Source organism: Amblyomma americanum, chromosome 3, assembly GCF_052857255.1.
Source record: "Amblyomma americanum isolate KBUSLIRL-KWMA chromosome 3, ASM5285725v1, whole genome shotgun sequence".
Taxonomy (NCBI): Eukaryota; Metazoa; Arthropoda; class Arachnida; order Ixodida; family Ixodidae; genus Amblyomma; species Amblyomma americanum.
Genome location: NC_135499.1, coordinates 138,616,725 through 138,622,724, shown reverse-complemented (window position 1 = coordinate 138,622,724; position 6,000 = coordinate 138,616,725).

The following is a 6,000-nucleotide window of genomic DNA, read 5'->3' as shown; positions in this document are numbered from 1 at the left end:
GCGCGGTTGAGGTGTCCACCGAGGTGTCGAGATCTGAGAGCTACTGCGTCCTTTCCTTTCCTACGCCTGTTGAACGCCGATCAGGGCGGATGCCGCCTAAACGCCTCACCGCACTTTAGGTCAACAAAGTGCCCCCCTGAATAATCCCAAGGACCTTATAAGAGTGCCGCCAGCAACAACCATGGCGTAGGATATGCGAAAGTGTTTTACGAAGTTAACTGTTCAAGCACGCTCGGTTAAAGAGGGCGTAGTAGTTTTTTAAAGCGAAAGCTTTATTGGCCGCGAACATGCGATTTCGTCGTGCGGCGGTGCTTCGAGGAGGCACATGACGTCACAACGCGCGCCTCGCCGCGGATATTTCTTTCTCTCTCTCTCCCTAGTCACTACTGCGCATGTGCCACTAGTAGCACCAAGCCACAGGGGCTCCGCCGATGCACCGCGCCTGTCCAGACGGGCTACCACTTATTTTTTACAGAACTTTCTTCACGGAGATACATGTGCATCTTCTGACCATGCTCAATGGCCTTCTTGTCGACTGGTTTCGGCCGGAATCTTTTCGCGAGAGTCGTATAGTGCTCCCTCTGAAGAGTGGGTGTGCCGTCCGATCCAAAAGCATGGAGGCCTATCTCTCTCCGGAACTCCGATTATAAAATACTAGCTGCAATATTAGCACATCGCATAACGTCAGTTCTTTCTGACATAATAAAAAATAAGCAATGCTCAGACATGTGTGCCCGGACGCACAATTTTTTCGTCGCCAGCTTTAACCCGCGATTTGTTCAATTTTGCTACACGCACGCAGGTTACGGGAGCTTTTGTTTCCCTAGATCAAGAAAAAACCTTTGACCGCGTTGAGCGTGACTACCTTTTCACAGTTCTAAACTGCTTTGGCTTCCTCGGGCGTCTGATAGACGTCTTGAGATTGTTGTACACCGACGTAGCAGCAAGCCTCGCAGTCAACGATCAGATAAGCAGCCACATTCCGGTGAGCCGTGGAATACGCCAGGGCTGCCCACTGTCATGAATTCTTTTCGTCCTTTGCATAGAACCGCTGTTGCAACAAATTCAAATTTGCAAGTCAATAGGGGCTTTCCTATCCCAGGCATGGGCGAGGTTAAAGTAGCAGCTTATGCTGATGATACTTTTCTGTTTATTAGAAACATTGACAGCTGTAGAGCATTTCTGAGGCTCTTTCACACTTACAGTTACCTGTCAGGTGCACGTCTCAACCCAGCTAAAAGCGAGGCGTTACGCTTTGTATCATTTAATGACCAATTTCCCGATGATGTTCAATGAGTAGGTGGCGTAAAAGCCCTTGGTGTCACGTTCCTCGCCTCCGGTGAAGTAGCCCGAGGCGCCTGGAATGAAATACTAAACGCAAGGCTGATCAGCGTATTGAAGTCACAAAATCCTTCGGCCTACCTTTCTCTGAACGAGCTTACCTTATCAGAACAAGCATAACAGCTTCCTTATTCTACGTCGCAAAAATAGCGCGCCCTCCTCGCCGCGTCGTCCAGAGGCTGGCCACAGCGTGTGGATCTTTCTTCTGGGGTGGACACGCAGAGAGCGTTGCAAGAGTTTTTGTTCGCCTGCCCACCGACATGGGTGGCTTCAGCATCCCGGATCTTGAAGTTATGTGCCGTGTATTGGCCTTAAGTGCCATGTGGGACCTTATCTCAAAAATAGCGTACCGAGGAAGAGCACTCACCGTATATTTGATGGGAACATCGCGTCGCTTCTTTGAGTTATCAAATTGGAAAGGCCCTGCGGCTGAAAAGTCGCCAGCTTTTTATACATATGTCGTGAGATCCTTACATTTTCTTGAAGGTGCACTTCCTGGTTGTGATTTGAAATAATTGTTCGCGAGTGAAACTTGCGAATATGTTGCGTTTCGCACCCTGAATGTAGACCAGCACAGGAAAGTGCGCAAAAGGCGGAAACAAAGAATATTTTGTGTGGCGCAAGCTCCAAACCGGAGTATTCCCTAACCCTCAGCTTTATAGCAAGTGGCACCCTGAGATTTTCAGCCCCACGTGCAAACGTTGCGATGGCATAGCGGACATGATCCATATGGTATGGACATGTCCGAGCTTTGGACAACTTGACCGAACAGATGAGTCCTGGGAGGCACTGCTTCACAACGAGGACGAAACTAAACAACGTGAAGTCATCCGTCTCGCCCTTGCCGCTGCTGAGATCCAAGAGATCCCGGTCGACGGCTGAGGGGGAGGACATGGCTGGGACCGAGCGGCGCCTCGGATACCCATCATCCTTTTGACGGGTGCTAATAAATGTTATTTCTCTCTCTCTTTCCTCTCTCCCCGCTGATGTATCCAATTTTACCTGGCTTCGCGAATGGGAAGCTACCCACAGCCGACCGTCTTGCGGCGTGGGGCGTGGCGCCCTCCGCCTCATGTCCGCAATGCGGTCGAACTTAAACTCTGAACCATGCCGTTTTTGAATGCCCAGTCGCGCGCAATTTCTGGCGCTTGGTAGCGCGCATGTTCCAGGTGCGCATGCGGTGGCAGAGTTGCAGTCGCGATTTCTTTAATGAATTAATAATGTGTGTGGGTGCTTATGTACTCTGCAAAAGGAGGGGACCTGCTGTCTTGCGGGGACGCCCGCAGAAAGCAATGCTCCCTTTACTGTACCTCCTTAGAGCTGAAACACTTGAATGAAGATCTCGTCGTGTTGGGTGAGGAGGCCTTCCTGCTCCGCTGGTCAACAAGGTTTATTGTTGTTAGCGATAGAGCTGTGTCCACGCCCATCCTTCCGTATTAGGAAGTTTGGCGAGCGTTGCTCATTTTTTTCCTTCCTTGTATTCCACTTAAGCGCATAATGAAGCTGCTTTAAGCCAGCTCGTGTAGAAACCACGAATTGTTCACTGAAATGCCATTTGCATATATATGTGATACCTGTACAATGATGGCTCCTTGTGCTGTCCTTGGAAACCAGACCACGTGTAACGAGCCCTTAGCACTGTAGAAATTTTCTGAAAAATAAAATTCTCTTAAACAAGTAACCGTGAAGAGTGATGCCGCCATGGCTGCAATCGTTGATGCGTTCCTGCCTCATCATCGCCAAGGAACGCGCCGCCATCTTCCCCGTGAGCCCGCACGTGACTCGGGTGACTGTTCTTTTTCTGCCCGCCCGAGTACCAAGTGATGCCCTTGGCAAGGCTCTTTCCCCTTATGGCAAGGTGCTGCACATAAGTCGCGGCATTATGGGGTCGCGTCCCACTGCATGTCACCACCGGGACGCGGTACGTCAGAATTGAAACGAAGCCTGAGTCGCCCGTGCCTAACTACATCAAGTAGCTGGCCACTTCGTGACATGCGATTACAAAGGCATGCAGCGTGTTTGTCGGCGTTGTGGGTCGACTGCACACTTCAGAGCACAGTGCACGGCTCGGTTCTGCGCCCGCTGCTGGGTCTTTCGGCACAACGGCCAAGGTTGTGTTGTGTGCTGCCGTGTCGACGTTGTGGTGATCCACACGCTACCGTGGCATGCGCGATTCAGCCCTCGTACTCTGAGGCTGCGGCCCGACCTGCACCTCCGCCGGCCGCACAGGCAGCCGATGAAGCCATCAAGGAGCCCGGCGTTTCCGACACCGACGCTGTTACGGGTGGTTCCTATGCGTGTCAGTGTGTATGTGTGGAAGAACCGGTGCCTGAGGCTGAGGCGTCCTGTGATGCACCTAGCAAGCCGACAGTAAATGTGCCTGCTCTGCCAGCCTCAGTCTCTCCAAGTGTACCTGCCGCTACGGAGCCCAGTCTCTGATGCGGGGGACAAGCCGCTCTCGGAGCCCGCGCGGCAGCCCGCAGCCGGCGTTGCGGCTTTGAGCAAAAACGCCAACATATCCGAGGCCGATGGTAACGAGAGCAGCTTGTCGTCCTCATCTTCTTCAGTCAACCTCGTCATTGACGAGACTGTCATCGTGCATGCCTGGGCTGGAGCCGAGGCCTCCGTCGGCATCTCCTTCGTCATCGAGGTTCAATGTCGGCACAAATATTTCGCCTGGGCAGGAGCCAAGGCCATCTCCTGACGCGGAACTTGTGCAGTTGCCGTCCTCTTCTACATCGAGGATTAGGCTAGCACTTCTGGTACCCTGTCTTCGGATGTTGAGATGGTCGCTTTGAGTTCGAGCTTAAAGCGTCCGCATGCGTCGACCACGGACTCGGACATTTCTGCTGGTCGCCCAAGGAGGCCTCGTGCCTCATCTGGTCCGACCCTACGAAAAAAGTGAGGTGGCTTGGCACCGTTCGCGGCGCGCATTGTATTGCCTAGACATCACAACTCCTCGTTTTATTTTTCATTTCCAAAATGACTACTCTTAACATCATCATTCTTAACGTGCAGGGGTTCCGCAGTGTTATCAAGCAGGCCGAGGTGGTCGCTTTCGCTCGTTCATCGGGCTGCGATATCCTCTACATGCAATTAAGATACCAATTTTTTTTTTCGCCTGAGTGACGTGTTGGAATTTAAGCGTAGGTTTGGCATCGATGCTTTCTTTTCGTACGCCAGCACGCGTTCTAGCGGCGTTGGCGTTTTTGTTTTGAACCGCATACTTCTGCGAGACCACCATGTTATACCTACGATGCGCTTGGACGCGTGCTGGCGTTCGACTGCACGTTTAACGCACTTCGCCTGAGAATTCTTTGCATCTTTGCACCTGCGCGTTCTGATTTGGTGAACTCATTCTTTAAAGATCTAGATGTGCATTTTCTTGGAAGACGTAACGTGATGTTGGGAGATTTCAACTGCGTGCTCGATACGGTCGCTGATGTGCAGGGCCCTGGTAGGGGCAGGCCAGGCTGGAATGCGCGCGAGTTGCGCGCACCTAGTCAACCAGTTCATGCTCACAGACGCTTATGAGCTCCTGTATGGCGGCGTCTTTGTGTAGACTTGGCGTCGGGGATTATCGTCGAGGAGGTTAGACAGGGCGTATGTACCGACGGGCCTTTCGAGGACAGTGTGTGCTGCTAACGTAATGACGCTGCCATCCTCGCCAGTATACATACCAGACCATCGCCCCTTTCTTCTGTCACTCGGGGTTCCGGCGGCTGCAGTGTCACCTCATAGACCATGGCGTTTGGATGTGCGCATCCTTCACGACGCCAGCACGAGAGGAGGACTAACGCGGGCCTTGCGTTTTTCGGTTGTTGGGGCCATGCCTGGTGACTGGGACCGCCTGAAGGAGCAGTGGCGTCACCATTGCGGCGCTTCTGGTCGAGCCCTTAGGGCTCGCGTCTCAGCTGAGGTGCGTGCAGTGACGGCGAAGCTGCGTATAGCTCAGCGCAACCCGTCGCCATCGTCGCTTATGTGCGCATGGAAAGAGGAGTTTTCGGAGCGTCTGCAGCGTCTTTTACGATCTTCCTCTTTGACAGCGGCGGCATGGCGTTGTCGACGCAGTCCAACTGCTCATCCTGAGGTGCTTCGGTTTGCACGCCAGGAGCTGTTGTGCCCTCAAGGTGCCCCTGCTTTTAAATCTTCCGCCAGGGCCGTGGCCCAGCCAGTGGGCAGGAATTTCAGTGCGTTTTCCATCCATTTCCGGGATATTGCTCAGTCGCTCCTTCTGGTTGATCGCGATGACGTTTCTGCACACACATTTTTTGCAGGCTTGCCGCAGGTTGCCTCTGAAGTTCATGATGGCCTTATGGCTCCGCCAACAACAGGTGAAATCAAGGAGGCGTTAGATTCCATGAAACGATCGGCTCAGCGCCTGGACCAGATGGTCTTCCTGTGGAGTTCTATTTACAATTCTGGCATATTGTAGGCCCCTTTTTCTCGGATGTGTTAAAAAACTGTTTCACTCGGCATGTCTTTCCCGATTGATTTAAAAGAGGCCGCATTGTCCTGATTCCTAAAAAGTCTCCTTTCTCGACATGTCCGGCAAATTGGCGCCCTATCACCTTACAAAATTCAGATTATAAAGTATTAGCCAAATTACTAGTTCGCCGTCTACGGGCTCTTCTCCCGTCCCTCATTTCCTATTGGTTA